Source organism: Aotus nancymaae, unplaced genomic scaffold, assembly GCF_030222135.1.
Source record: "Aotus nancymaae isolate 86718 unplaced genomic scaffold, 86718_ANA_hifiasm-v0.15.2.pri h1tg000059l, whole genome shotgun sequence".
NCBI lineage: Eukaryota > Metazoa > Chordata > Mammalia > Primates > Aotidae > Aotus > Aotus nancymaae.
Genome location: NW_026988473.1, coordinates 66,750,869 through 66,761,576, shown reverse-complemented (window position 1 = coordinate 66,761,576; position 10,708 = coordinate 66,750,869).

Genomic DNA, 10,708 nt, shown 5'->3' with positions numbered 1-10,708 from the left:
CCTTTCTTGTTCCCAGTCTTTTTTTTTTTTTTTTTTTGAGACGGAGTTTCGCTCGTTACCCAGGCTGGGGTGCAATGGCGTGATCTCGGCTCACCGCAACCTCCGCCTCCCGGATTCAGGCAATTCTCCTGCCTCAGCCTCCTGAGTAGCTGGGATTACAGGCACGCGCCACCATGCCCAGCTAATTTTTTTGTATTTTTAGTAGAGACGGGGTTTCACCATGTTGACCAGGATGGTCTCGATCTCTTGACCTCGTGATCCACCCACCTCGGCCTCCCAAAGTGCTAGGATTACAGGCTTGAGCCACCACGCCCGGCCCCCAGTCTTTTAATCATTTCACGTTTTTATCTCTCCCTGAGTAAAGTGGCAAGAAAACTAAAATGAAAGTTAAATGGATTGATTTGACAATGTGTCTGTTCTTATTTAGAGTTTATAAGGAGGGTAGAACCCATTGACCAAAATAAGATTTTTGGATCACGATTATTTACTTTAAGCCATTTAGACTTGTTGGCCAGAGACACCACATTTAACAAAGGACTGGGTTCTTAACTTCTTTCATTCATGAATATATATGCCTTGGGAGGACACTGGTGACAGTTATGCCAATGATTTGCCATATTACCCTTTAAGCTAGCCCATAATTCTACCAGATCTCACACCAAGTTCAGTTCATGACTCATACTGAATAAATATCAGTTGTAAATGGTTTTGAATTGGTCTTCCTACTAAAGTGAAACATCTCCCTTTAAACCAAGCCACATGAATGAAATATCATAATCAGAAAAAATGTTTCCTTTTTTTTTTTTTGCATAGCAAACCAATGGCCTTCTCCATTAAGCCAGCAACTAATGGTACTCAGAAAACAAGTTAATCAAGGTGGGCAGAACTTTTTGAACTGTGAGGAAATGTTCCTAAGTTTAGATTTATTACCTGTCATTTAGGCAAAAATCTAATTTTTTTTTAATTTCTTAATCCTGTAGAATTCTGTATTTCATGGTAATGAGTATTTAGGGATCATTGTTCTATTAGCCTCTGGGAGAGATCATCTAGGGTTTGCCATTCCTTTTTTTCTAGAATTTTGTTGTTGTTTTAACTGCAACTGGTTACTTTTCTCAACCATGGTCCTGACATGTTTGTACTATGATACTTTTGAGACTTAGCTAAAGAATTAAAAGCCGTAAAACAACATTTGCTTCTCATCCTTCAGTCAAATGTGTTCCATTTAAGCAGTATGGTTAAATACTAATTTTGGGATAAGGGAGGGATATGTTTTCTTTACTTTCTTTTTGGATTTCATTTCTGTGACATGAGCCTATTTGTGTTTAGAAGGAAAGATACCTTCCTTTACATTCTTTACACTGGTAATTTTTTCATACTGAACTAAGAAATTACCATCCCTTCAAAACACGTTAATATAGCAATGTTAGAGTAAGGGAGATGGCATTTCATTTCCTCTCCTTAGTCCCATTATGTTGGAATGTTATTGTCATTTCCAGAAGCCATACTTTGAAATTAAAAACAAATTGAGGCATTACTAGCCCGCTGAAGGAATTTTAAATGCAAGACATTTAAAGAATATTTGAAGGATTTGGGGAGATTTTGGTTAGGAAAAAAAGGGGAATACAACTAGTGCATTAGAGCAAGATGCTCTGTGGTTCAGAGGGGTGGAATGAGGCCCACTGAATGAGGCTGTAGGGACACAGATTTGGGTTCCATGTCAGGGAGACAGTTCTCAAAAAGTTGGTTCACTATGGGACAGGTTGCTTCAGGTAATAGCCTCTGTCAAGCAGAGGCTACATAAGAGGCTGGCAAAGATGTGGAGGATCCATTTGTTTGGAGATTGGCGCAGGTAACTTATTAACCTAAATTCCATGTTGTGTGTAGTATTTTGCCCTTCATAACATGTTTGAGTAAATATTTGTTAATCCATAGTTAATGATTTTTTAAATGGGGCCTTGTTCTTCTGCCACAAGTGCATCCCACCTTCATCTTTCAGGGAAGAGGTTGGTTGCATGTTGTTAGGCCAAGAGACTGGCCCTCTATTATGCCCCATGGTGGACTTGCTTGTCAGTCCATTCACTGATGTCCTGTTGAAATCACAAAGTCGTTCTTGAGTTAGAAATATTGTTTTAGTAGAAGTTACATGAAATTATTTATCACTTGCCAAACATAGGCCTTTAATAAATAATGAGTGTCTCCTTCATGATCTTAGGATAGGCCTTTTTAGCAGAGCAGAATCTTCTGTTAAAGTTCTCACAAACAGACCAACATGAAGTTTTGCAGTTCCCAAGAGAGACGGGCTGGTGAGTCACTGAGGTAAAGCAGTCCACAAGATCTATTTTAGAAAAGTCTCAATGACATTTCCTTAATTTCTTTGATTTTCTTGAAAATACATGAGTTTATCTCATCGATAGGCTGAGAAAAAAAATTTTTTTTTAAAAAGAATACATGAGTTTAAAAGAACTGCTTTATGTAGAAAGCAATAAAAACAAGTATTTTTGACTTGAAAATCAGAGGTAACTATAAGCAATTTTTGCTAATAAAGACTATGGCCCAAATTATTCCACCTGCTAAATAACTTTCACACTTGCTAGGCTGATAGATGGCTTTTCATTGGTCTTTTTTTTTTTTTTCTTTTTTTAAGTCATGGTCTTAAATCAGTATGCTGAGAAATCTGTTTGTGTTTGGGTGAGACTTCTTTGACTCCTTTGGACAAGAGGTCAGAGCACAAGAGCTAGTCACCACTTTGACTTCTTGAGGTATGAGCCAAAATTTTACTTTCCTATTGTTTTAAAGCAGAATTTTTGAAGATGCTGTGTTCTAGTTCCTGATGGAATCTTTGGTGGGTGGTGACTTTGACAGTTCAGAGTGATGTGGGGAGTTAAATAGAAGGGAAAACACTGGTTTAGGTGTGAGGAGACCTAGTATGCCACAAATTAGCTGCGACTTTAGGCAAAGCACAATATTTTGAGCATCAATTTTTTTCATCTATGAGATAGACCTATCAGGATTGTTGTGAAAATTAGATTAGATAAATTGAAAGTACAATGCTTGGTAAATAGTAAGCACTCAAATATTAGTTCTTTTTCTCCTTAATTAAGAGAAGACATTGAATGGTCTGATGCCAAGTGAGATCCTGAAGAGACAAAACAAAGAAACTTTCCTGGCTTCAAAGAAAAGAACTCCATTTCTGAAAGGATGCCTTAAAAGGAAGTCATTAATTTGATCCATCCTTTTGCCTTTGGGCATTACTGTCACCCTCCATTTCTTTACATACTTCAGGAAAGGTGGTCTCTCTCTCTCCCAAAAGGCAATTCCAGGGTTGTAAACTCATTATCAGGAAACTTAATCTTAGAACTGAAATACCTCACAGTGCAATTTAAACCTCTTTCTTCTTGATCCCATTTCTTCATGGGAAGAAAACTGGGTTGATCCCTATCTTCTTTTCAAGGAGCCACATTTGCCATTTATCATTGCTCTTTTGCCTATTAAAAAAAAAAAAGTCAAAAAAGCTCATTAAAATGATAATATTTATTTAATGTATGTCAGGATAGGTATTTATTACTCTTAGCTGCTTCTTGGTATCAGATGTAGATCACAGTCTTACTGTTAACTCTTCAGTTATATATATACTTTCTTTAGTTATATAATTGATAACAAAATGTGCTTCTGAAGAATTATTCTGGTTGTATGGCTCTTGTTTCCTCCCCTTCGTTAAAAATGGAGTCATGAATCTCAGTTTTGTGATCTGCTTTTAATTTCATATATGACATTTTTTGATGTCCATAATTACTAACTAAAGGGTTTCTTCCCCTTTCTACATGTGCACTAAGTTCTAAAACAAAAATTGGAATACAAAATGCCTAATAAAGCAAAAATTCATGTACAGAAAAGCAAAAGATAATCTAGTTTGTTAAGATAAATTTGTCACTAACTGGTTGACTAACGCACAGTTTTTGTTTAAAGTTACATAGTTAAGCCTGGATTAAATAACAATAGTAAAACTTGACAAGTCTTTGGAAAAACAGCTGCTAAACATAGTGCTTTCTGGAATGTAATCATTAGCAACAAATACTCTCTTATCCTATACAATTGCCGAATGCTAGTGGAACTTTCTTGTAGGCTATTTGACAATGAATGTTAATTGAATTATTTTTTAAAAATGTAAAATCCTTTGGTTCAATTCATTCAGAGGACAGTAAAAATTAAAAAAAAAAAAAAAAAGTAAAATCCTCTTATCCCTTTAAAGCCTGTTTACGCCTTCATGTCCCTGTTGTAGAAAATTTCAAATGCTGGCTTCTAATTTCTACTCACTGAAGTGTCTTCCAGACACACCAGATGGTTGGAGCTCCTTTGATAGTATATAAGGGAGCTATATAAATGTATTTGAACTAACTCATGAGCAAAATTTCTGTTTTCAGAAAAAAATAAAAAAGAAACTGCTCAAAATTTTGATAATACAGGAGTAAAAAGAGTTTTTTGATAATCTGAAGGGAAAAAGTGTGCCCCATATATCTTGTACACACTTTTAATGCATGAATTTTAGTATAGAGATGAAATAAAATGCAAAATATATAATTCTGAAGATCTTAGCAGCTAGTTAAAATATTTAGAAAAGCTGCTTTATGAAGACTTAGAGAATCCTTGATCTCCCCACCTTTCCTATCACTCCATTAAAACATGGATCTTTAATATTAATAAACACATAGTTTTAACTAATAAACAGGTTAATTACTGAGTTTTATGAACTCGATTCTTCATATTTGCCTATTGGTTTTAAGCATAGGATATCAGTATTATTTGTATACAGCAGCATATAAAATTTAACCAACTTCAATATAAGAATAGTACTTGATTTTAAATGTTAATATGCAAATATTAACAGTATACTACATCATATTTTATGTGTTCATATACTGATTCTTTTACTTAACAAAAAGCCTGTTAGAAATATAACCCACTGATGACCTGAGTCCAATTAGCTGAAAACATTCTATAGAAAGATGACTGTATGAAAAATTCAATCAACATTAAAAAAGGGAAGTGTGAACAGAAACTTGAACAAAATATTCTTAAATGAAGTTGCATCTCTTTTTAAAATTAAGATATAATTTGTGCGCCATACAGTTCACCCTATTAAAGTGTAAACTTCAATGTTTTTAATCATATTCACTAAGTTGTGCAACATCACCACTGCCTAACTTCAGAACATTTTCATCACCTCCAGAAGAAACCCCATACCATTCGCAATCACTCTTTCTCCTCCTTCCCCCAGCATCTTGCAACCACTAATCTACTTTCTGTCTCTATAAATTTGCCTATCCTGGACATTTCATATAGTCAAACAATATTGTGGCCTTTTTGTGTCTGGCTTCTCTAAATAAGTATAATGTTTTCAAGGCTCATCCATGTTGTAGCATAAATCAGTACACTGTTTTCATGGTTAAATAATATTTCATTATATGTATATGCCATATTTTATTTGTCCATTTATCATTTGCTGGACATTTGGGTTGTTTCCACCTTTTTATTATAATAATGCTGCTATGAACATTTATGTAAAAGATTTTTGTATGGGTTGTTTTCACATCTCTCTTAAAAACAATTAGTCTAACAAATCAAATCATTTATGTTTGTTTATTTAAGTAGAATCTCTTGCAATTCTATTTGGAGAGTGCAACTTATGATCTTGGTTTAATTGATCAATTAGGAGACCCCTGAATAAAGACTAACTCCCCAATATATCCATAAGAATTTTTCTATGAGCCTATCATTTAGACATGATAATCAATTTCATGAAGACTGTTTTAGTCTTGCAGAAATTGAGTTGTCATCACACGGAGGATTTCTTGTCCTCTGCATTGTTTTAAAGGACAACTACAAATCATGCTGGAGAAGAGTACTTATTAAATCTTTCAGGATTCAATGAAGTAGCATTTTAAATATGGAAGTTATTTTATATATTGTCTGTCTTTTAAAGTTTGGACTTTGCTTCTTGAAAAAAAGTTTGTCAGATTGCCAATCCACATGACTGTCCATTCATTGTAGCTTATGTTTTTATTATTAAGGAATAATTCATACTGAAAGTAAAAGAAAAAGAATGTATTTTGTGTGCAAAGGATGAATGTATTAAAAACTTTTTATTTGTAACAATTTTTTTAAAAAAGCTAAATGGAAATTGCTTTCCCATGTACTTGTATATAAATAAACATTTCCTCTTGCCCACATTCAGAGAATTATATGCCATCAAAGTATGTAAAAAGCAAACTTTAAGTGTACTAATGGCTTTCAGCATGGTGCAAAGTGTGCCCTGGATCTGGGGGATCTGGAGACCTGAATTTAAATGTTGATTTTCTAATTGGCTAACTTTGGACAAGTCATTTAACATTTTGCACTATGGTTTTTTCTTTTATAAAACAAGGAGCTACTTTAGATCATCTTTAAGGCCTCCTCTGATGATAAACACTAAAAGAGACTACTCTGCTATATTCAGGATGTGAAAATTATATGCTAATTATATCTATTGGTGAGTAAGATCCTTTATCCTATCATATATATTGGAAGGAGTATTACACTGAAAACTAGGAATCACAAATTCTAGTGCCAGTTCTGACATTGAGAAGCGATAAATTCTAGTCCCAGTCAGAATGATGTTGGATTAATCACTTCAAACTTTATTTTTCCCAACTACAAAATATGGACACTAGATTAGATAGCTTCAAGGTCCCTTCCAGCTAAAACACATTATATGATATCACTTGAGATTTTTTACATAATTATTAATGAGATTTCTCATCACTAGTAGGACATTCATTCCTTCACCCATTCATTTATTCACCATTTATTGAACATACAGCATAGGGTGGGCACAGGAATCTTTTAGATGCCCCCATCTCCACTGCAGAAGTCATAGATTTGCATGTTTTCTTGAAATTCATTTCCACCCCAATCCTGGCCTCTCACCCTCTGTCTTGAGCATGCATTTCAGAGCTGAATGTCCTGGATTAAGAGTATAGTAGGTCATGGAACATGATAGAGCTAACATGATGACAAAGGGGTCAAACCTTTGACCTTGGGCTCTCTGCATAGTGTTCTTTAGTTAATTGAACATGGGCAATCTGTAACACTTTCTGCCATTATTAGTTAATATTTATAAAGTATTGGGCTTTGAAAATCATTTGCTATAATTTTATGTTATTGTCCTATGGCAGCTTATGAGGCTCTTAATTTTGCTGTTTTAGCACCTGCACTAAAAGGATGTGTTTGCAGAAATTTCTATTCTAAATATGCACGTTATGGTTTTTTTTTGTTTTTTTTTTTTTAGTTTAAACCACATGGAATTTGTGTTCTTATAAGTCAAAAACCTCCAGATAGTGGCAATTTTATATCATTCTCATATGATCTTGTAAGTCATAGCAGCAAAGACTGGCAGGCAAATGCCACTAGCTGTAGAAAAATCTTAAAACTCTTAAGTTTTTTCTTTCTGTTTTGTTTTTGCCACTAAGGGAATTTGGACAAGTTAGTTCACCTTGTACATTGGTTTTTCCACTAGTTAAATGAAACAAATTGCAAACTTGCATAGAATTTTAAAATGCTCATTCATATAAAAATCATTACAGATCACTGAAGAAAAGCATAAATACAGTTTATTCCTAAAATATCAAAATGTTTAGATCATTGTGCTTCTCACGCAGACAGTGTAATGCTATAGATACACAATTCTTTGGCAAATTGGAAATCAGTATTTTGAAAAACATTGAGGATCACTATTATTATTATTATTTTAGGACGAAGTCTTGCACTGTTGCCTAGGCTGGAGTGCAGAGGTGCGATCTCGGCTCACTGCAACCTCTGCCTCCTGGGTTCAAGCAACTCTCCTGCCTCAGCCTCCCGAGTAGCTGGGACTACAGGTGTGTGCTACCTAACATGCCCAGCTAATTTTTTGTATTTTTAGTAGAGTTGGGGTTTCACTATGTTGGCCAGACTGGTGTCGAACTCCTGACCTTGAAGATCACTATTATTAATTGACTCAATTATTCCATGCCTGCTAACTGGCAGACTATCACTGATATATAGTATCTATATGCCTCAAAACGTATTTGCAACTAAGAGGTGCAAACTGGAGCTATAGTTAAACCACAATCACAAGGGTGTACTTTCGACCAGGTGTTCACATCTGGATATTTCAAGACCTATACTACATTTCAGGAACTGAAATATCTTATTTCCATTGCTGGCAAGAAACCACATGTTAATAATATAAGACTTCTTATCTGTATTTTAACGCCTGGAATTTATTCAGGCCATAAAATGGTTGCATTTTCACATTTAGATCAAAATAAGCTTGGAGAAACAGTCTGACTTTGATCTTGGAGATGAACCCACAAGAATTAACAACTGTATGAGGCCTAACACTCTACAAAGTTTACTGATGCTCATATTTATACTTAATCTTTATTGTAATTCTGTGAAGTACTTTCAACTCCTGAAGTACAATGTATACAGATTTTGAGGAAAGGCAAAGATTAAGACACGGCTTTGAACATGGGAATATTCTGGGCAAAGGGGATGAAGAGTACAAAGACTTTAGGCCTAAGTACCTATAATCCTCTGACAAGTTATTTAACCTGTTTTCACCTTGGTTTCCTCATTTCTTAAATTAGAATCTCAATGCTTGTCTTCATTTGTTTGTCAGTTACCTGTTACATGCCGGGTGGTGTTTTAGTCACTGGAACTATAGCCGTGAATAAAATAGTAAAAGGCACTTTTTTGGAATTTACATCATAGCATGGGAGGGGTAGAAAATAAAGAAACGTATAGTACATCAAGTGGTGCTAATTACTATGAAGAAAATAAGGGCAGGCATGGTGGCTCACACCTGTAATCCCAGCACTTTTGGAGGCCAAGGTGGGCAGATTGCTTGAGTCCAGGAGTTTGACACCAGCCTGGTCAACATGGTGAAATTCCTTCTCTACAAAATACAAAAAATTAGTTGGCATGCTAGTGCACACCTGTAGTCCCAGCTACTCAGGAGGCTGAGGTGAAATGATCTCTTGAGCAGGAGGTCAAGGCTGCAGTGTCATTGTGCCATGGGCACCCCAGCTTGAATGAGGGTGAGAAAGAAAAAATAAACGAGGGAAAGGTCATGATGGCGGAATGTTGCTAATTTATGTAGGGTGGTCAAGGGAAGACTTCATTGATAATGTGTCATTTGAAAATAGACCTGAGTCGGGTGTTGTGGCATATGCCTGTAATCCTAGCTACTTGGGAGGCTGAGGAAGGAGAATTGCTTGAACCCGGGAGGCAGAGGTTGAATTGAGCTGAGATCACACCATTGCATCCAACCTGGGTGACAGAGTGATAATCCATCATCGCCAAAAAAAAAAAAAAAAAGAAAAGAAAATAGACCTGAAAGAAGGGAGGGAGGGAAGAGGATACAACTCTTAGTGAAATGTGCTCTAGGCAGAGGGAACAGAATGTGCAAAGGCATTAGGGCAAAAGAATTCCTGGTGCTCCAGGAGCATCAGGGATTCCGGTACTGGTGAAACAAAATCAATGAGTGAGGGGCTAGGATAGATGACGTTTGAGGGGGATACTGGCATAGATCACAGCACCTTGGAGGCCATTGCAAGGACTTTGGTTTTCACTTAGAGTAAAATGGCAGCCCTTGGAGGGTTCTGAGTAGAGGAGCTATCTCAATTTGTATTTTAGTATGGTCGCTCTGCTGCCCTGTGAGGATAGATTATAAAGGGGCAAAGGCAGAAGAAATGAAACCATCTAGGGAGACTACTGCTACAATGCAGGTGAGAAAAGGTGACTTTACCATAGGAGTAAGTGTGGAGATTGTGGGAAGTGCTCATGATTCTGGCTATATCTTATTTAACTTTGTATTATTTCATAGAAAATGTCAACAAAGATAAAAGCAGAATAATGTAATGATACTTTATGTACACATAATATCAACTCATGGTCAATAATTGCAATAATTATCAATTCATGGTCATTTTTATTTTATCTATATTCCCCCCATTTTCTCCACTCTGTATTATTTTGAAGCAAGGCCCATACATCATACAATTTGTTTCTTAATTTTTAAATTTCAACTTAATCATTTTTTTAAAGTGATGGGGGTCTTGCGTTGTTGCCCAGCTGGTCTTGAACTCCAGACCTCAAGCAATCCTCCCAACTTGGCCTCCCAAAGTGCTGGGATTACAAATGTGAGCTTCTGCACCTGCCCCATCATACAACTTCATCCAGAAATATTCGGTCTGTATCATTAAAAGACAAGAGTTTTAAAAACAACCAGCCGGGCGCAGTGGCTCATGCCTGTAATCCCAGCACTTTGGGAGGCCGAGGCGGGTGGATCACGAGGTCAAGAGATCGAGACCATCCTGGTCAACATGGTGAAACCCCGTCTCTACTAAAAATACAAAAAATTAGCTGGGCATGGTGGCGCGTGCCTGTAATCCCAGCTACTCAAGAGACTGAGGCAGGAGAATTGCCTGAACCCAGGAGGCGGAGGTTGCAGTGAGCCGAGATCACGCCATTGCATTCCAGTCTGGGTAACAAGAGCGAAACTCTGTCTCAAAAAAAAAAAAACAACAAAAAAAAACCATAATATATTGTATCTGAAAAGTTTTAAATAAATCTTTGATATCTTCAAACATGGATTCTGTATTTTATTTATTTATTTAATTTTCTTTTGAGA